General features: G+C 38.1%; 1 long non-coding RNA gene across 1 annotated transcript in view; it reads left to right on the plus strand.

Annotated features, from left to right (window-relative positions):
• The first annotated feature begins 707 nt into the window (after positions 1-707).
• Positions 708-21,518, plus strand: part of LOC307120984 — a 59,527-nt gene continuing 38,716 nt past the window's right edge. Inside the window, exon 1 of the long non-coding RNA XR_013815904.1 lies at positions 708-971. This is a non-coding gene — a long non-coding RNA (uncharacterized lncRNA). The remainder of the gene's footprint in view (positions 972-21,518) is intronic.

The following is a 21,518-nucleotide window of genomic DNA, read 5'->3' on the forward strand; positions in this document are numbered from 1 at the left end:
CCATCAATCAGTTGTCAATTGGTCAATTGCCGAAGTGATGAAAAGGAAGGGCTTGAACAATTCCCCCTCTTTGGCTACCTAGAGGACTCAGAGTGTGGGGGGAAATATGGCAGCTGGATGGGATGAGAGAGCGGATCAGGATCACAGGTACAGACCTGGTAAGATTTTGTATATTATTGAAGAGACCTTTAAACCATGGGAATATTACCAAGGTAAGTTGACCACCTTTAGCCTTAAATGTATGGATCATTAATTTCTCTGATGATGTTTACAGCAGTGTTACTTGACATTTCTAAATTCAATATCAATTATCCTTGTGTGTTTTTAACTTTGAATTGTCTCTTGGGGATGTTCGTATAGTTGTGTTCAATTACAGTTGGATTGTGAAAGGGGGAAAAGTGCTGAAGTTTCCGATGTCTATTCAGGAGTAAGTTGGATTTGTGGTGTCTATTTGAATCCCTCCCTTCAAAGAAAATCGTGTTTATTGTGCAGTCTGCTACAATGCAAAGACATCCTGCCCATGGCAAACCTACCCCCCTCCATCCCCTCAACAACACTCTTCTCATCCACTTCCACTGATATTGATTTTGGTTTACATCTAGCATCGGCTGCAAGCTGAATGAACAGGATTACAGGCCACGGAAAAGCGTGAGATATCATCAGCTTGTGATCCAGCCCGTGGTTTCCTAGCTACCGTATTGTCTATTCTGTTCCGCTATGTGAAAAATGTTGAATATCAACAATGGGTTTCAGTGCTGTATTGTTGAGTTTTGTATGAACTAATCTTGCTTCACTAAAAAAGACCTACAGCTTGGACAAAAGTCTATAGCCAGTGCATTCCTAGCTCCCCTTACACAGAGACAGACACAGTCAGAGAGAAGACACGCTGGGTCTCGGCTCTGCGAGCAGGTGGATATATATGGATCTTGGGCCTGCACTAAAAGGCAGGCAGGGGAAAGCTAAAAGGCAAGGTAAGCTGACTCTGAGGAATTAATACCAGTCTTTTTATGGCATATGTTTGGCCTTGTTCAGAAACTTTTTGCTCAAGTGGGACTGCGAATATTTACGTGGTGTGTGTGTGTCAGCCGGTGCATGTAGGGCGGCGTGTGAAAAGCTGCCAAAAGGAGCATGCTGGTTGTTTTGATTTGGAGACAGATCACGTATAACTTTGCCACCTGAGAGGCAGTCAGTCTAGTCGGGATTAGGGACGCGTGATCCTCGCTAATGGCTCTTAGAGAGTCTCTGTGAATCCGCAGTGGTGTGTGAGGTGTGAACACCTGTAAACACACACATCCATGCTGGTACCTTTATACCTTCTTGATTTGCAGGTGCCTCGGGTCACAGACCAGGCACAGTGTGTCTCTTGCCAAAAGACACGCGTTAATTAGAAAGAATGCTACGTATGTACTTTGTTACTCTTGGCTGGCTTTTGTGTGCTTTCCGTCGTGCCTTTCGGGTTAATCAATGCAGCGCAAGAGAAATTCGCCTGATGGGGGCGGGCTGTTTTGGGTTTAGGGATGTGTTAGCATCCTAAGATGATTCTGCACACTGACCTTTGTGACGCAACTCATCATGGTTTCATTTTTATTGTTTGACTTGGGTAGAATCGACTAACCTTTTTGAATGCAACAGTGTTTTTTCACTGCAGTTCTTGGGGTTTGGAGCATTGTATGCATTGGTGCCAGGTTATTTTATCCAAAACTATTCAACATTCAAGCCACACCTTTTCCAGTATATGCCCTCCCAAGGATTCAAACTCATTATTTTGGCACTGCTAGCACCCTGCTCAACTTGTTGAACTACAAGACACTATAGTTGTACAAGAGAAGATCTAGATTGCTGTGATACAGGATTTGTTGGCTTCGAGCCACTCTGGAAGCACAACTTATTGCAAGGGTTGAAGTACATGAGAGTATTGACCACCCCTTTTTTCTACCCCACTACTGCCCTCTTTCTTTCCCTTCGCTACCTGCTCGTCCGCATGTCTGATCTCCTGCGCTGTGCGCTCATGTCTGAAGTTCCCCCATACCCATCATTGTCAGTCAATTATAGGCTGGAACTGAACTAGAAAATCAGGTACAATCTAGCAATTAGTACAAAGGGTTTCCACTGTAGTGTAAAGGCAGGGATGCAGGACCCCAGCGGCTGTAAAAAATGGCCTTGATTGCCCACGGACACTGGAGTTTAGTGCTGCTTGGGTACACCCTAAAGATGCTGCCTCCTGCCCCACGGCTCCGAGCGGCAGAGTAGCGCATGGCGGGGTTCCTTTTCTGAGATCTCCTTTTGTGCGTGTGTGTTTTCGCCTCCCCTGCCTCTTCATTATCCATTTCTGCCATTACATGCACTCTAAGTGAGTGAAGGCAACAAAAGAGCAAGTTGTCGGCTGTGCAAGGAAGCAACATCTCTGAAAAGGGAAGAGATGTTAATGTAGTACAGTGATGGTAAGCCTGGCGGACAGTAAATGCACCGTCTTTTATGTTTTCGTGAGCGTTGCGGTCTATAAAGCTTCATCGCGTTCTGTTTGGATGCCTGGTTTTAAGGGTAGACATTAAGTCAGACTAAGAGCACATGTGGCCGTAAGCTCACAAGTGGAAAAAATCCATCTCCAAGCTGCTGGATGGTCAGAGACACCCATTACATGTAATGTAATATTTGAGTGTGGTTTTGAGTACATTGTGCTTGGGACACAGTTTATTTAAAAATAAATAATGCCGGAAATAATGTCAATAGTGCTGTAAACAATCTGATTATATTTTGGCAGTATTAAAGTGATTGATGATTAGGACAGCCAAATGGTTTGCAAACTGACACTTTCAAAGCAAATCAAAGCATAATTGCAATGTTTACTTTCAACATATAATTCACAACATAAATTAAACAGGTTGCTGTAATGTAATATTAAGCTGCTCTCTGTTTACTTTTGTCTGTCATTTAATGCGTCTTAATCTCATTGAGGTTTCTGATCAGCTTAATTGTGTAATTCAGTCACTTTGATCACAGGAATTACATTTATGTTTAAGGCAACTTCAAAAATGGTTGTTTTGACTTGATTACAGGGCTTCGGAAAACATATTAATTCTTTTAAAGCGAGTGAAATCAAACACTTTTTTAAAATATCACGTTCAGCCATTTTTCCAAGAAAGTGAAAAATTATGTTTTTCCATTTATGTTTTGCTTTGGCTGTGAGCAGACTGTTTTTAAGATATTTCAAAATATAACAACACAAATCATAGCATGCTTTTTTTTTTAAATGTGTTGGGTTTTTTAGACTTAAATGGGCTTTTGTCAGTATACAGCGGATTATTATTCATATTTATTATTAATGTCTGCTTTGTATGCACACATCATTTCCTCTTTGCCGTGCCGCTCACAAAAGCAGTCAGGCCGGGGGGGGGGGGGGGGGGGGTTTAACACCGTGTGTCCATCCGTGTCTTCCTGCGCTGGCATGCTACTCTTCTGGCCTAAACTCACAGCCACTTTTGTTTTCAACTCACCCTGTCCGTTCTTTTGAACACTGTTGAACTGAAACCACTAAATTAGCTGTTTGGCTTTGTGTCCCACTTGTTGGGATGTGAACATATGTCCACTCGACTTAATATCAACGTGTCCTTGATGCTCTGTGGATGGGTGTCAGAAACATATGCGCCTCTTCTCTGACATCTGCTTGACTTCCCATTACCATTTCACAGTTTATGGCAGAGAGCTGGTCAAAAAAAGCACCTTAATACTATTAATGGTATTGCAATTAATGATTTTATAGTATGTAATCTGTATATAATCTACATACACACGTTAATTATTACAAGTAAAAAATATACATTTGACAAATGCATTTCTGTACTGTTACCCTGTTTGGCCTGCGTTCAGTGCTCTGCTGTGAATGCTGGGAAGGCACTGCTGTTGATATAATAGAGCAGATCTGCTTCAACTAAACACAATACAGCGCTAAGACCTGATCTGAGCTTCCCTGTCACAGCCAAACGCTGCATATCAGAGAGCGCCACAGGAACACAGCCACGTCCAGCACTTCAGACGGTCCCTGATGAACATAGGATAGAAATAGGATTAGAGGGGAAATCATATAAGCAGTTAATTGAACAACAATACCTTTATTCAGGGAATGTTGGATCAGAATCTGAGAGCTCAACACTCCAAATGTTGAATGCTGGGATGGATTGTTTTTGTCATTTGACCCTTTAGAGTTTTACTTTTTTTACATGACCATATTTTTTATTTTGTTACACAATTAAAATATAATTACATTCATAACATTAATACATCTTGTTGTATTTGCAAGAACATATTTACCTTGTTGTTCAGTTGGTATTATGCACTTGCTTATGTAATTACAATGTAATAAACAGGTTTGAATTTCTGGTTGTAACACTTTATTTTACAGTGTCATTGTTACATGTTACATGTAGTTCCCATAGTAATAGTAGTAAATTATGCATAATTACATACGACTAACCCTAAACCAAATGTAGTAAATTAATATTTCTCAGTACTTTAATGCATAATCACACTGTAATTGTAACAAAGACACCATAAAATACATAATATTTTTCGATTACACTTATTTTAAGGTGTCCGTGTTACAGTGTAATTATACATTTATGTACTGAGAAATATGAATTTGCTACATGTACTTACGAGTTTGGTTTAGGATTAGTTGCGTACAATTATGCATAATTTATAGCTATTACTGTAGTAACTTCTTGTAACATGTAACAAGGACACTGTAAAATAAAGTGGGTTACACTTTATGTTAAGGTGTCTTTGTTACAGTGTAATTATACATTTAAGTTCTGAGTAATATTAATTAACTACATGTAGCCTACTTACTATAGGGTTAGGATAGGATTAGGGTTTGTTTGAGGGTTAGTTGCATGTAATTATGCATAATTTACTGTTATTAATATAGTAACTACATATAACATATGTAACAATGACGTTGTAAAATAAAGTGTTACCATAAAGTTTTACTGATTTTTTTTAAACACAATTATCATACATCTCTGTTAAGAGAAAGTTGAGTACTAGGATCTAGGTTTTTTTTTTTTTTTTTTTTTTTACTTCACATTGAAATAAATATTCGCTATTTGTAGTTTTCATTAATTTAGTTGGGTAACACTGTATTTTACAGTGTCCTTGTTACATATGTTACATGTATTTACTGTAGTAATAACAGTAAATTATGCATAATTACATGCAACCCTAATCCTACCATAACCCTATAGTAAGTACATGTAGTTAATCAATATTACTGAGTACTTAAATATATAATTACACTGTAACAAAGACACCTTAAAATACAGTGTAACTTATCTAAATGTAATTATTCATAATTATAACACTAACAAAAAACTAGTTTGAAGTTGCTGATAATAATTATATATGTAATACTCGTCATTCATTAGTTATTACATAGTACTTACATTGTAATTACAATGTAATAAACGCTAATTTAAGATTTTCTTTAAAACAATGATCTAACATGTCTTATCTGAGAGCATGATATTCCAAAACCTTTCTGGGATATAGCTTTTCCACTTGACACTGATATATTAGTTATTAATCAGTATGCATATAATCAATAACTGATAAATAAAAATTAAACATAAGTATTGCAATCTTTTCTGTTTTGATGATATCCTGTGTCACCAATATTTTTGTAAGTGGAAACAAAGTTGATAGTTACTGAAATGGAATGATTTTATTGTGCAGTGGTAATTGATACACATTTGTTTGCATGTCAAATGTAGGTGAGAGGTGCGAGTGTGTGTGTGTGAGAGAGATTAGAGGGATTCCTCCGCGTTTTCTCTGGGGAGGCCGGTCAGGATGGTGAGTCCCCAGGGTAAGACCGCAGCACACTAGCTGTGTGTTCCCAAATAATGAGGGTCAACAACAGTTGTTTAATTTAGCTGCCACAAAAGCGAAAAGAAACCACTGAGCTTTTCAAATCACAAAGGCCGTGACTGTCACCCAAATCAAGATGTATGGATTTGATTCATGTCAAGTCGGCATTCTGGGAAATATCCAGCGGGTCGAGCTTTTCCCAGAGTCAAAACAAGTAAATGGGACTGTTATGAAGTGTGTGACACAAGAAATTAAATGAGATGGAAAGAGAAGAATTTCTCTTAAAGAATTTCCCAAGTTTTGTGTTTTACTAATTTGATCAGATATTCTATTTTAATGATATATGATTATTTAATGCGGTTTATATCATTATTGGTATGTGATATATCTGTGTGCAGAAAATTATAAAAAGGTTCAGTGGGGCTCCATATAGAACGCTATGGTTCTTGACTCAATTTTAAAGAATCCTTAAAGACAAAAGGTTCTATAAAAGGAGAAATGTTTTATTATTATTATTGTATAATACTTTCATGTTTAATGGGTTATTTTATTTTATTTTTTACAGTGATAAAGTGTTTAGGAGCTGTTTAATTCATACAATTGAATTAAGATTAAAGATGAGTTCAAACAAACTGAATTAAATAAAACTAAACCCATAAAATGATCCCTAAAATGTATTCTTCTAAGAGTGCATGTATACATTCAAAATTCAAAAAGAAACTACAAAAATAGATAAATAAATGAATAAATACATACATTTTCAGAACCCACCTAGGCCTGGATTTTATTAATTTATTTATGTATACTTACAAAGGATACAAGATACAATAACAATACAAAGCTTCAGACTTTGTTGGTAGCATTTCCGTTTCAGTGACGTCTAAGTAACAAACGAGTCCCAGTGTTGTCAGTTTAGCAGTTGAGTCTCTGTCTCTGCTGGTATTTATTTAAGGGGGGAGATGATGTAGATGATGTATTTGTTTGTAGGGGTGTCGCACTCTTTAGTGCTCGACTGAGAGGAAGACCTGCTGTAGTGATCCAGCCTGATGAAAAGTGAGGCTACCGCTGGGTGCTGAGAAAATGAGAGCCATTACTGGGCCAAAAACACTGTCATTTGGGTAAAGAATGAGCCAGCAAGAGGTGCAGCCGGGCGGGTATACAGAGCTTGATGTTATAAAAGGGGGGCCAAGGGGGAGACAGCAATTTTACCTGGCAGGGCTTTGAGGTGCTAGCGAACAGTAGATGAGACTGTAATCAGAAGGCAAAGGCCTTCTCGAGCTTTGTGCCGAGGTGCTCAGAACTGTAACGAAAATGAGTGTGCAAAGCGAAACCATGTCCAAAGACTATAGAGTCAATATCAATGCAGGACTCAAAAGAGGGCCCACTTTGGCTAGGTTTGGACACAACAAATGCAACAGTGCAATAAAGCTGGATTTAATTCTCCAAGATAATTATCTAAGATCCTCATTATTCATCATATTTTGCCATGGAAATACATAATTTTGCCGATACATCGTTTGAAAAAGTTTCATGATAAAAATAATAATCATAATAAAATATTGACTGTACTAAACCAATTCTTACAGTTGTGACATAATAACAATAATAATAATAATAATAACAATAACAAGAATAAATACTTGTTGCTAGAAACTAATTCTTAAAGTTGTGACGTCTTTTATTATTATTATTATTGTTATTATTATTAATGTTGCCCGTTCTTATGATGGTTATTATTATTATATTAGATCTAATTTAGATTAATAATAATAATAATAATGACATTATTATTAACAACAACTGTAATAATTAAGGGTAACAAATTGGTAAATTATTATTAGTAGTAGTTGTAGTTGTAGCAGTAGCAGTAGTATTAATAATACTTATGCTACTGTAACTACTACTAATAATAATAATAAAAATATAAAACCATAATAACAATCATGAACTTTATTTGTCATGGACGGAACCATTGACCTCATGCCGGGTGAGCCAGTGCCCCGTGGTAAAATATACCCACGCTCAATCCCTGAACAGATAGCCATGGAGGAGTAAATTCAAGAGGCTCTCCAGCAAGGAAACATCTGTCCTTCTACCTCACCTGCTGCTTTGAGTTTCTTATTCATGGCCAAGAGGAAGAAGGCTTGAGGCCTTGCATTGATTACCAGGCATTGAACAAGATCACAGCAAAATCCCGTTACCCACTTCCCCTCGTCCCAGTGGCCCTGGAACACCTTAGAGGTGCTACCATCTTTACCAAGTTGGACCTCCAAAGTGCCTACAACCTCATCTGTATATGTGAGGGAGATGAATGGAAGACCACTTTTGTAACCCCTACAGGCCACTATGAATATTGTGTCATGCCGTATGGCTACTTATTCCAGGATTCCATGCATGAGGTGCTCTGAGATTACCTCCACTGGTCCGTGCTAGTCTACAATGATGACATCCTAGTGTACACCTGGAGCTTGGCTGAACATCACCAGCACATTTCGGAGGTCCTCCAATGCCTTCAAAAATGCCACCTTCTCCTCAAAGTGGAGAAGTTTCAGTTCCATCCATCCTCATGAAAGAGTTACAGTTCTTCCTTGGATTTGTCAACTTTTCATCCACAATTTCCGATTTCACAATCCCCTGAAGGCCCAAGGCAGGCCCAAGTCTCTGTCCTCGGCTCCAGCAGCCACAGAAGCCATGCAACTGCTGAAGAAGGCCTTTACCAGCGCACCCGCTCCTCATTCGTCCTGACCCAGATAAACCCTTTGCGGTGCTATCTCAGCAGCAGGGTACACCACCTAAGCTCCATCCTACCTTCTATTCCAAGAAAATATTCCCTGGCAGAAAATAATTACGACATTGGTAATCGTGAGCTGTTGGCCATAAAGCTAGCGCTAGAAGAATGGCGCTATTGGCTAGAGGGAGCCCATCACCTGGGACCAGTACGCTCAGAACTCCCTCGTGTAATATGCTACTGGTCTAACACCATTTCAATGTGTACTCGGCTTCCAGACCCCTCTGTTTCTATGGTCCAGGGAACCTTCTGATGTTCCAGCGGTTGACTACTGGTTCCAGGAGAGTGAGAGAGTCTGCCACACAGTTCATCACCATGAGCAGTTTGACGCCAGAAGGGTCATACCAATGCCTGGCGGATCGAAGCTCCTATCTATGAGCTCGGACAAAAGGTATGGCTCTCTACTAGAGATTTCTAGTCGCCTGCCATGTAGGAAGCTGAGTTCCAGGTACATTGGCCGCTTTACCATCATCAATGATCTCAACCCTGTCACTTATGAACTTCAATTGCCTGCACATTACAAGATCCACCCCACATTTCACATATCACTGCTAGCACACACCTGTCTCCCCCTTCCACAGAACCTGGTGCCTTTGGAGGATCCCCCCTTCTGATGATCATCAAGGATGTTCCCATCAATGCAGTCCGTGAGATACTGGACTCCCAGCGCCATGGAGACCGCTTGGGGTACCTGGTTGACTGGGAAGGTTACAGGCTAGAGGAGCGTTCCTTGGTACCCAGAGAGGATATTCTAGACCCCACTCTACTCACCTCATTCCATGCTTCACATCCTAACCATCCAGCCACTCATGGAAGAGGCCGGTCGCCTCATCGTCAGGGTCTCCGGCCCGGAGCGGACTGGGGAGGGGGGGGTTGGGTACTGTCATTCCTGCCTCCAGCCACTCACTCCCTCGTCACTGACCACTCCTCAAACCACTGTGGATCTCACCTGTCACTGGCAACTGAGGTGTGTGCTATCCATCACTCCACTCCTGCAGTCCCAATGTCCACCAGTATCCTGCAAAATAAAAAGACTGTATTCAGTCTATTCAAGTTACCATTTTCCAGTGCCCATACTATATTCACTCACCCAATTGATCTCCTTCATTGCTACTCAATAAAGATCACTATTAATGTTCATCTATTCTCTCTGAGTCTGGGTATCGTTACATTCTTATTAACAAACAACTGTAATAATTCAGGATAACAAATTAGTTGATTATTATTATTATTAATAGTAGTAGTAGTAGTAGTAGTAGTAGTAGTAGTGGTGGTGGTGGTAGTGGTATCATTATTATTATTAGTGATACAGGCAATAATAATAATAATAATAATAATAATAATACATTTAGGTAATACTTTATTTTACAGTGTCCTTGCTACATATGTTACATGAACTTACTATAGTAATAACAGTAAATTACGCATAATTACATGCAACTAACCCTCAACCAAACCCTAACCCTGTAGTGCATGTAGTTAATTTAAATATATACTCTAACATGCCACCTTAAAATGAAATGTTACCTTAGTTTTTATTATTAACATAAACTTAATTCAAGGTAACAAATTGGTAAATTATTATTATTATTATTATTATTATTATTATTATTATTATTATTAGCAGTAGTAATAGTAATAGTAGTAGTATTAATGATACATTTATAATTTCTAAATTAAGTATTACATTATTTACAAACCAGTTAATTAGAAGTTGTCAGTGGTTCATAAGATCATTTAGAAAGTGTAAATGATTAATAAACTATTTAAAATGTACATTTATACATCTTATAATTTAGACATAATAATAATAATAGTTACTCAGTGTGTTAATAAATGCTTTATTAACATGCATTCCTACTGTAATTCATGATTCATTCAGGTAGTAATAAAACATTTAGTAGTTGTCAGTTTTTTTTGTGAGCTTATCTAAAGTGAGGACGATTTATGCCTCGTAAAGCTTTTACAAAGAAGATTGAAAGGCTCAGTTTCTTCTAAACAGAAAAAGGAAACAAACACAACAGAGAATGATACAGAAATTTGAAATATGTTTTTAAAAATGCAAAAAATTAAACTGTACACTGTATAATATGAGAAAATAAACCTCTGCAATGTCATAGAACTTAAAAAAAATCCAATACACCTCTGCAGTAAAATGAAACTAAGCCTCAAGTGTACAGTTGTAGAGTTTCATTTTTTGTATCTGTCAACCACTGAGAACTCTTAAATAGCTGGTTTGTAAATAATGTAATACTGAATTTAGAAATTAAATAGATTATTAGTTGATCTAAATTGATCATTAATAAAGTATAAAAAATATATATTTTTGCTATATTTATAAACTGCTTATTAATGTCAATTAATGCTTTATAAATGATGAATTGACTATTTACTAATGCTTAACTAATGATTCATAGTGTGAGTTATTATAAAATGTTCCCAAAATATGTTTGCTAGGGGGATCTGGGTTGGTGCTCACTAGCTCAAGTCAAGAGCTCAAGGATTCCCCCATTTTGTTCCCCCATATAGTGGCTTTTATTAAATATCATTCTATAAAATAATAATATGGTTTATGTTAAAAAATAAATAATAGTGTTTTAAACTGAGTGAATCTTACCGTTTTGTAATTTCCTGTGAAATTCCAATCAAAGGTCGCCCATCATTTGTTACCCTCAAGTTTCAATTCTACCACAATTTCTTCTGTATTGAAAAGAAAGGGGATTTAATTCGAGCACTTTTCTAATTGATGGAGCTCATTTAGGCTGGTTGTGAATGACAGGAAATGCTTGTGAGTCGCACCACTTCTTGTTTACGAAGCTGAATTTCAAATCACTCTGCCTCCACATCTGTCATCTTTAGGGTTAAAGGACACAGATGGCAGACTCGCTGGCATTCAACCAAAGCGCAGTGTGCCAATTGGATGCCAGGCTGTGAAGAGGGAAACTTCTCATCTCCCTGTTAACTGTCTCAGGTCTCTGTGACACCAGATGTCCCTCGAATGTTCTTGAGCGACAACTTATGTTGTTGCAATCTTGGTTTTAATCACTCTCATTTATCCAAATGGGCCTCCAATAGCTTTGAATAGAAAATTAGGCATTGCAGCGAAGGCTTGAATCGGGATAAATCATTTAAGGGTTTGACATCACGCTCATAAACTTTGTCTAGTATCGCCGGGCGGAAATGAAGCGAGGGTTTGATACTTAAACACTAATCACTCAGCTAAGTCCATTTGTTTTGGTGACTGGCCGAGCATTAGGCCTCTTCTGGACTTCAGTCAAGTCGACGCTCATCGTTTTGATCTTCAATATTAAGTCTATTTAAGCGATAATTGAAGTTGGGGAGCGGACGATAAACCGCATAGCCCTTCGTGTCCATCCGACTCGCTGGAGTAAATGATATACCTCGTGGTGTAAATATGCGGCTGGTATTGCGCTGAAATTTGAAAGCATATTAGTGTTATCCCTTCCCCTCAGGCAATTGGTCTTTTATGCCGTCAGATTCTCGCTTCTGATAATATTAAGTGGAATTTGCCTCGCGTATCTGCAAAAATGGCTTTAACCGCTAACACATATGAATATGTTAATGTCGCGCGGGGAAATCTGCCATTTTACAGAAAGAATGACTGATCCGTCCCAAAGATCTTTTTAGGTAAAATTAAAGCAGCCCTCATATTTAGCATCTATTTTGTCCTTTAGATGGAGGAATTTGAATATGACTAAATTACATTTTCTTTAATATCTCCTCTGGAAATTAGACCATCTGGCTTGGAGTCGTATTCGTTTCTGATGATGTTTTGAAATGCATTCGTTTTTAATGCATGGCTTAAGCTAATATATAATTCTTTGTGGCCTCTTTTCTGTGATTTGTTTCATGCTGTACACTCTTGAAAAGAAAGGTTCTTTATTGGCATTGAGGGTTCCACACCTTTGGAAGAAAAGGTTCTATAATAGAACTTTAGAGGTTTCTGTCAAACCCGTTAAACATGAAAGTATTATACAACAACTTATATAGAACCTTTTTTGGGGTGAACCCTAGGTTCTAAATAGAACCTTTTTGAAGAACCTATGGAACTTCTAGTTTTTATTTTCTTTTTCCATTTGAATTTTACTTAAAGTTTTAGTCATTTTAGTGCATCAAGTTAAACTAAATGAAAATGATAAATATTGTGTATGGCAACTAGCTTAATTTTCAAGTAACATTTTTATTTTTAATGCTGGTGTTTTGCAAACATTTTTGTCAGTTTACCCCTATATTAAGGACAAATATATATACAGTCAAACCAAAAAAAATATTCAGACACCAGATATAATGTTTTACTGCAGGACACTATAGTTCATTTATGTACGTGAGGATAGCAAAATAAAGTAAACTGTGACATATTATACCCAACAATTCTTCATACAGTGACAACCAGTAAAATTGGTCTCCCAAATAAAAATTTGGGACCAAAATTATTCAGACACTTTGACCTGACCATGTTTTGCTTAAGTGTTTTTTCTCTAATTGATAATGTGACTTTTACACCACAGACTGAACAAAATGAAGCACTGCTTGGTCATTGGTTGACCTAAATTGGTATTATCTAATTGTGTACTTAAATTTAACAGCTGATTGGTTGATTGTAATCCATTACATACCTTTCCATCAAAGTTATCTGACATTATCAAGATGAATTGGTTCCGACACAGTTCTTGTCATATTTTATTACCATTTTCTAAACTAAAGTGAATAAACTGTGATGTTGTGAGAAAATGTTCAAGGTGTCTGAATACATTTTGGTTTGACTGTATATAATGTATATTTTTGCTCAGACCCAAAATGTAAACACTATTGTTTTTATGAAATGAGAGCGAATTCTTCGCCTCATGCATTTCTATGTATCTGCAAGTGCCTGAGACTATGCTGTGCTAAAATACCTCGGCAAATGATCAAAATTTAATTAGCAATATAAATGCCAGAAAGAGCACATCATGTGCAATTGTCTTGCTATCTTTCCAGAAATTAGTCTTTTTAAATGAATTTGCTGTATTAATCATCTCGAAAATATTTTTGATCACTGAATTAATAGTTTTCCATCCTGTTTTTAGGTATTCATTGACATAGGTGATTGCCTCTTAATTACTACAACGGCCTCCTCCTATTCTGTCTTATTAATTCATGTTTCCTGGCACAGTCCCAAAAGGCAGTCTCGCCCTATATCTTCTAATTACTTCTGTAATTGAATTTGCTCACTGTTTCTGGGCGATTTTTTTCAAGGAACTGTTTGTTCGGCGGTTTATTGTGTCTTTGTGTGCCGGTCCTCAGCAGACAGAACATGTAGGGCCTCTTTTCTCTTTTCTCATTAATTTTCCAGAGCCTGCCTCCAGTTATTTATTTATTATTACCTGCCGAGGCAGCCCCTAACCGTGTGAACGCCGACGCAAACAGGGTGGAGGAAATTAATTAATTAGGATTGGTGAAACAATTACCTTGGGCCCCTCTCAGTCAGTCATTTGCTGAAGCCTTCGCCGATTTGAGAAGTACTTTGAAGTGCCATTACAGATACGCCACGCGGGGCGAGACTGCGGCAGTGCGGGCGACGCTGTGTAAACGTCTTTCCGAATAAGATTTGGAGTGAGCTGTACACCGTGCTGTTGGTGTAGAGCATAAAGGGATATAATTTAATCCATATGAAAGGATATATCTGGAAGGCGTCCGAGACGCATCGAAGCCCGGGCACAAAAGTCACTCAAGTTAATGCAGAGATTAATGGCGTAATTGAATGAGGCACGAGTGGACGCTCGTCCCGAGCCCTTATCGGAGCCCATCGCGGCCGCTCGACTGACCGCCGATGGACCCTCAGGGCTCATTGTCCTCGTGTCAGAGGCCATTATCCGGCGGCGGCGGCGGAAAATTCTTCCCTCCGCTCTGACGGTGCATGTGTGTCTTTGAAAAACTTTCCCCCACTCGCCCATTGATTTATTTTTCCTTTTCGCCGCTCCTATCTCCCCTCCTTTTGTTTCCTTATCGTCGCTTCAGGTTATTATGTGCAAAGTATTGACAGCACTAGAAGGCCTGTGGTCGATGGCGAGCTAATGCATCCGTAATCCCGCCTTTGTTACTCCGGAATGTTTCGCGTGGGTCTCCGATGAGGAGAGAGGTGCAAAGCTGTTGATCCAGGTTTTATTTGTCACGAAGCCCATCCATCAATCAAACCCGAGACCATCTGACTGACTGAATGACACACCGACTGGGCTGAGGAAATTTGATAACGCCGTATTGTCAGGCAGCTTCACTGACTTTTTTTCCCCTCCCGATAAGAAATACATTTGACTGGAGCAGATAAGCGCACAAGGGGTAAAGCCTTAAAGAGAGAGGGTGACACATATGCCATAAGAGGGGGGCTTTTCTTCCTTTAAGAGCCCTGGTGTAAATGATAGGTTTGGCAAACAGGACAAACACAGATTCAAAAGCCTGCAACATCCAAGTGCAATGGATATACCTAGATTATTTAAAAAGATGCCAGATAGTAACAATTCCCCATCTGTTTGTGCCATTATGGAAACGGCACGCTAGAGTACGCATGCAGAGAGAAGTGTAATGCCGTGTTTTGCACACAGGTTTAGGTCCTCTCGCATTATCGCCATGCATTTAATGCACTGCTGGTCATGTTTTATAATAAAGCATTACACCAAGACTTTCTCCCATTGTAAGCGTCTCACTGTAACCTAAATGTTTGCCTGTGTAGAGAAAAGGTATACCAGAATATTCCTTTAAATTCGGCCAATTATTACAGTTATGGTCACTTTATTGCTATTTTGGTATTATGTTGAATAGGCTCATCCATTTTTGAATTTAGGGAACCAACCATTTTGTCCATCATTGGGACTCGCAAATTTCGCAAATGTAAGAATGGATTTACAATGATTTACACACAAACAATAAACTGTCCCTTTGCTGTGGTGTAATTCATAAAACATCTTTATGTGGTACCTCATAATACAGCCAAAATATGTGCATTTTAAATCCATTTATTTTTATTTTTATTAAAATAGATGACATATATGTTAGCAGACAAACTCCAAACTCGTCCGTTCCTGACCATCTTCCCAACATTAGGGACGCTGACCCATAAAAAGATTCTCCAGCAAAGGCGGAGAAAGCAAAGAAATTACCAGAGGGCAAGAAAATGGACGTTATTGTGACCCGTACATTAACACACTGTATGATTAAGTAAGTTTTTGTGCTGTAATGACCAGAGGCTAAGGAGTCCGAAAAGAAAGGGGGAAAAAAAATCAATGTAAGACTGCAGCAGATTAGCTTGACAAATTACATGCGCTCGACTGGCCTATTGTACAGTATGTCTCCTATATTCTTTAAGAAGACATCACAAAATGGAGCTGCCAAATGGCGTATGGACTCCCGAGATCATTTTTATTGATTTTGCACAAACATCAATGAGGGATTGGGGTGGTCGTGTGCTCCTTATGACAGGACGGGATCCAAATGCCGCTGCATCAATACTGGGTCAGACGCTGTCATTGTTCCTGCCGATGGACGATCTCGTTCTTGAGATCTCCTCATCTCGAGGACAACAACAACTCTTCGGTGACTGAGTTTTGGCGAGACAAATAGTTCTGTTTTTGAAGAAGCTGTGGCTTGGCAAAATAGCATTTTTTACATCAAAGCCGTGTTTATTCATGATATTTGTCTCGCAAGTCTCTTTAACTTCGAGACGGCAATGCGATTCATTAGAGATCAAATGGAGTCTTTTTCTCCTGAGAAATAGACCCAACAATGTCTCAAACGGCACTCTCTTGCCAAACATACCAACCAGGACATTTGTGACCCTGGACCACAAAACCAGTCATAATCGCACGGGTATATTAGTGGCAATAGCCAAAAATACATTGCATGGGGTAAAATTTGATTTGGAGCATGGGGAATATTTCTTTTATGCCAAAAAATCATTAGGATATTAAGTAAAGATGTTCCATGAAGATATTTTGTAAATTTCCTACTGTAAATATATAAAAAATTTATCATAAGTAGTAATATGCATTGCCAAGGATTTCATTTGGACAACTTTTCTTGGACAACTTTTTTGGGCGATTTTCTCAATATTTTAATTTTTTTGCACCCTCAGATTCCAGATTTTCAAATAGTTGTATCTCGGCCAAATATTGTCCTATCCTAACAAACCATACATCAATGGAAAGCTTTTTATTTAGCTTTCAGGTCATGTATAAATCTCAATTTCAAAATTGACCTCTATGTCTGGTTTTGTGGTCCAGGGTCACATTTTATTGCTCTCAGGAGGATTGACTAAGTTCTCAGTTGTTTGTCATTTAAGTTGCATCTTTGTCTCAGACTGAGCGATAACAAAAGACATGCGTTCTTAAAAATAAAGATTCTTTATTGTCTCCATTAGAACCTTTAACTTTGATGCTTTACATAAAAATGTTTTTTTCTTTTTTAAGGTCAGTTCAATGGAAGGTTCTTTGTGGAACCTTAGCATCATTGGCAGAATTACTTTTTGGAACCCTTATTTTTAGAAAATAGCTTGTGGATTTGGTAGAATTAAAGGATAAATGTTTAGGCTCTTATTGAGATCTTTGAGTTTTGATCGCAGCACAGTTTGAGACATCATTGAGATCTCTGAAACTCTGGAAAAGACTCATTTTAAGATCTCATTTGTGATTTTTCTTACTGAAAAACATTTGTTAAAACTTTATATTGTCTCAATTGTGTCTATTTTGTCCAGGAGAAACATTTGTTGATGCATCTAAAACAATTTCCCCCGAGTCTATTACATGATAGAAGCAGATTATGTTCAAATCACATCAATAAAAATGGGAATTTGCCAAACAATTCCCTTTTGACGAAAGCTTTGATTGTGTCTTAAAGAGAAAAACGTTAATCTTGTTTCTAATAAAACTAGTTCTTCTGATGTCAGCGCTCTCTCTCTCTCTCTCTCTGCTAGAGCTGTATTAATGCCATCTATCAGCGCATGAGCAGAGCATGTAACGTGATAAGAACTGGCAGCGTGATTCATTTGATTCTATTAACATGTATCAGTGTGGCAGAGTTACATGGCAGCGTTAAACGGAGCAGATGTTAACAGTGGGAGGTGATGGAACAGCTTACACACACACACACACAGATGCTGCAAACTGTTGCGTGCACTTGTCAGCGAGTGTAAACGTGCGTGTGTGCTTTATGATGCCATTTAAAGGAGAGCGTCGTAACGTAGGCCTTTTCCCACAGTGGCCCCAACGTCTCGCTGTGTGTGAATGGACGTTCCTACACCACCATAACTCACATTTTCTTTGCTTTTCACACACAGACAAACGCTTGTGATTTATCTTCCCGTGAGCCGCCGGCATTTATGGGCTAGTTGTGAAATTCTACAACTACAGTATAAACAAGTGGGAAAGAAAAGCCCAGGATGGAGAAATGCACGTGGAGTCACGGCCGGTCCATCTGAGCACGAGACCTCCCTGCAGTTCTGTCATTAAGTGTGTGTACATGGGCGAATATTACTCGTGGGAGGCACTCGATGCTTGGAGTTAATTGTGTTTTTTTTCCACTGTATGAAACTTTCAAAAATCTAATTAGGAACTTGAGTTCATCAAGGAAGACTATTTGGAGTTTTGAAAATTATATCTTGAATGTGTCCTAAAAACTGGTTAAGCTTTGAAGCCATTTTATTTTATGATAATAATTATAGCCTTCATGTGAGCTTAGTGTCTGTCTCTAAATACACACCTCCCCAGAGGGACATTTATTGCTCGGACGTTGCTCTTTCTTTGCCTTTAAGACTTAATGGGGTTCTTAGTTCTTAGTGTCGTTCTTAGATGTTTTTTCCTAACATTCCTTAGGAATAAAGCAACAAAAGAGAAAACTGTTAACAAACATGTAGGAAAGAAAAACTACAGTTTCTATTAAACATCTCAATTGTTTCTCCTACTCTTAAGCCTCCTGGTATTTTTCACCTGACAAAAAAGACCCCAGTTATCTCACATATGTCCTTTAGTTTATAGGAATACTGTATATCTTTATAATATGTTTTCCAAAGATTTGCCAAGGTACTTTTTTATTTCTATTAGGGTGCTATTTGTGGCTCATGAGGTTTTAAGATTTGATGAGAAATGTTTAAGAGTTAATTGAAAAATCTGGCATTTTATATCAGAGTTTGGAATTTTGACATATCTGAGTACAGTTTGCGATATTATTGAGATCTTTAAATATCTTTCATCTTTCCAGTGATCAGTTGACTTTAAAAAAGTGAGAAAACCCATCGACTTAACATGATTAATGAATAAACGTCACACATAATTGAAAAAATTAAGTTATGTGAACATGGTAATTCCAACTATTTTTTTTTTCAATTACGTTTATTTAAACACTACGGCAATGGGTTTACTCACTTTTTAAAGTTATATATAAAATATATATAGAACATTTCAATTGTTTCTCCTAGACTCTTAAGCCTCCTGCTTTTTTTGTACCGGAGAAAAAAGCCCCAGTAATCGCACATGTCTCCTTTAGTTCAGGAATATATCTTTATAATTCCTCAAACATACTCAAGTTTGCCAAATATTTGCCACAGAACTTTTTATTTCTAATATGGTGCTATTTATGGCTCATGAGGTTTTAACTTTGTCTCAGAAATTAGAAATATTTATGTGAAAACCATATCTCAGACAACATGTCAGAGTACAGTTTCAATATTGTTGAGATGGTTTCTGAACATCTAAAATCTCATTTGTCATTTTTCTTTCATCTTTTTCCATGTTCTATGCACTGTAAAAAGTGATCAGTTGAATTAACTTAAAAAAGTGAGGAAACCTGTTGCCTTAAAATTAGTAATACACTTCATGCGTAAAAATTAAGTTATGTGAACTTTACATTTATACATGAAGTTTATTTACTTAAAATTTTTAAGACAATGGGTTTCCTCATTTATTTAAGTCAACTGATCACTTTTTATAGTGTACAAATATATATGTAAAATACTTTTCATATGCGCACTTTAAGATAAAGGTTGATGGTTCCTTTAACGACCAAGGAATCTTTCCATTCCACAAAGGTTCTTTATGGTTCTTTTAAGAACTAATCACTGAAAGGCGAATATATATATGTTGACTGAAAGCCTGAAATGGTTCAGATGATGATGTTGTCTCATCCAACCACACCACCAAAAATGTGTTTTCAATGTAATTTAGAACAGCCTAATAGCATCTCCAAAAACCGTCCATTGTGTCTTTTTGTCTGAGATCTGGTGGGGGTGAGACACCACATTGATCTCCTTCTATTCACAAAAGGCCGGCCTTTATTTTTGCTGGATTTCCCTTCACTGGAAAAGTCGACAAGATAGCTGTATTGATCCAGTGCACTGGACAGCCATCAAACCCAGTCTCTGCTCATCTCAGATGGTGGTCCAGAGCCAGTGGCCATACAGATATCTCCACACAACCTGCCAGCGCTGGAACACTGTGTGTTTCCTCTTCTGGGAACGAGCGGCCCATTCAAACACTTCAACGAGGCCAGAGATTGAGTGAATCACACGTCCTCAAGTCCATTATGATGTGTGGAAACTCTCCAGTTCAGTTTTGGTCTGAGGGGAAGTTTGTTGGAGAAGGCAGTTTTAGTAAGGTTATGGTTTCAGTGGAACGTTGGTTTAAATTTAAAAGCTGAAAAAAAAGACCATGAAGGTTCCAAACTAAAGTTCCATAAAGAACGTTTGAGTCTTTAGTTATATGGTGCAATTATAAAGCAAAATGGCAATTCTCTAAATCTGAAGAAACCATTATGTGCAACACAAACTTTTTAATCTTCAAAAGAATAATCAAGAAACTTATGTAGCCAAACTGCTTAGGTATCAATAGACCATTGGTTGAATTATTAAGATTGAAATCTTTTTATTAAATGAAAATATTTCTGTTCAAAGAAATGGGGCAAACAAAAGACATGATCAAGGACTAAGAGAAGCCAAGGTGTCCTCGGCGTTTATGATTTTTTTTGTAAGCCTATATCTTATGATGCTCATAAATGTAAATGCGAGGGACACCTGCCGCTGCCCATGTCACTGGAGTCTAAGAGGTATCATCCTGTGGTGTGTCCAGTTTCTCGTCTGGATTTGAAACAACTCTTCACACTTAATTACGGAGGATGAGGGAAATGCCTCATTTCTCTTTGTTATAGGCTAAGCTTCCAGTAATCCCAAACAAAAGGTCTGGCTCTGGAAGCTGTAGGATTTGCTGGTGGGATTATAGTCTCATGGATAATGATGTGCAGTCAGCGAAAGCAAAGCTTTATTTGAATTCAAATTGGCCGGTAAACAAAACCCATCGGTATGTCTGCTGTTGGAGTATCTGTCTAGTAAGCACTGTGTCAATGCATCAGCAACCCCGTGCAATTTATACGGATCTATTATTGCCGTTACAGTGAGCAAGTGTTCTGTTATCTATCCGTTCATTATGAGGGTTGCTGGAGCTCTGTTTCTGTAACATTTCTCTGTGCTACGGAGCCCGTATCTGGCTTTTTGATAGCACCTTTCTCTTGTGTTGGTGTCTATGGACTCCTAGAGACTCTTTCAGAAGCGTCCGCCAATATGTTTTGTTTTGAAATGTATTTCTTACTTCTGCTTAGTAAGTAATTATTCCCAGACAGCAACATAGTGTCGGCCCAGATCCGGGCCACAGCTGGTACATGTGGATTCAACGCATTCCAGATGTGGGCCGGATCTAGGCCAACACTATATTGCTTTCTGGGTTGGTGCTTTAGGCTAGCAAGGATGCTACTACTATTGCTCATATTTAGGATTAGGGATTATGAACAACCCCCTAACTTTTTGAATATCCCCTACCCTCTAAGTATAAAACTTTGA

The sequence above is a fragment of the Gobio gobio genome (genome assembly GCF_949357685.1).
Source record: "Gobio gobio genome assembly, chromosome: 24".
Taxonomy (NCBI): Eukaryota; Metazoa; Chordata; class Actinopteri; order Cypriniformes; family Gobionidae; genus Gobio; species Gobio gobio.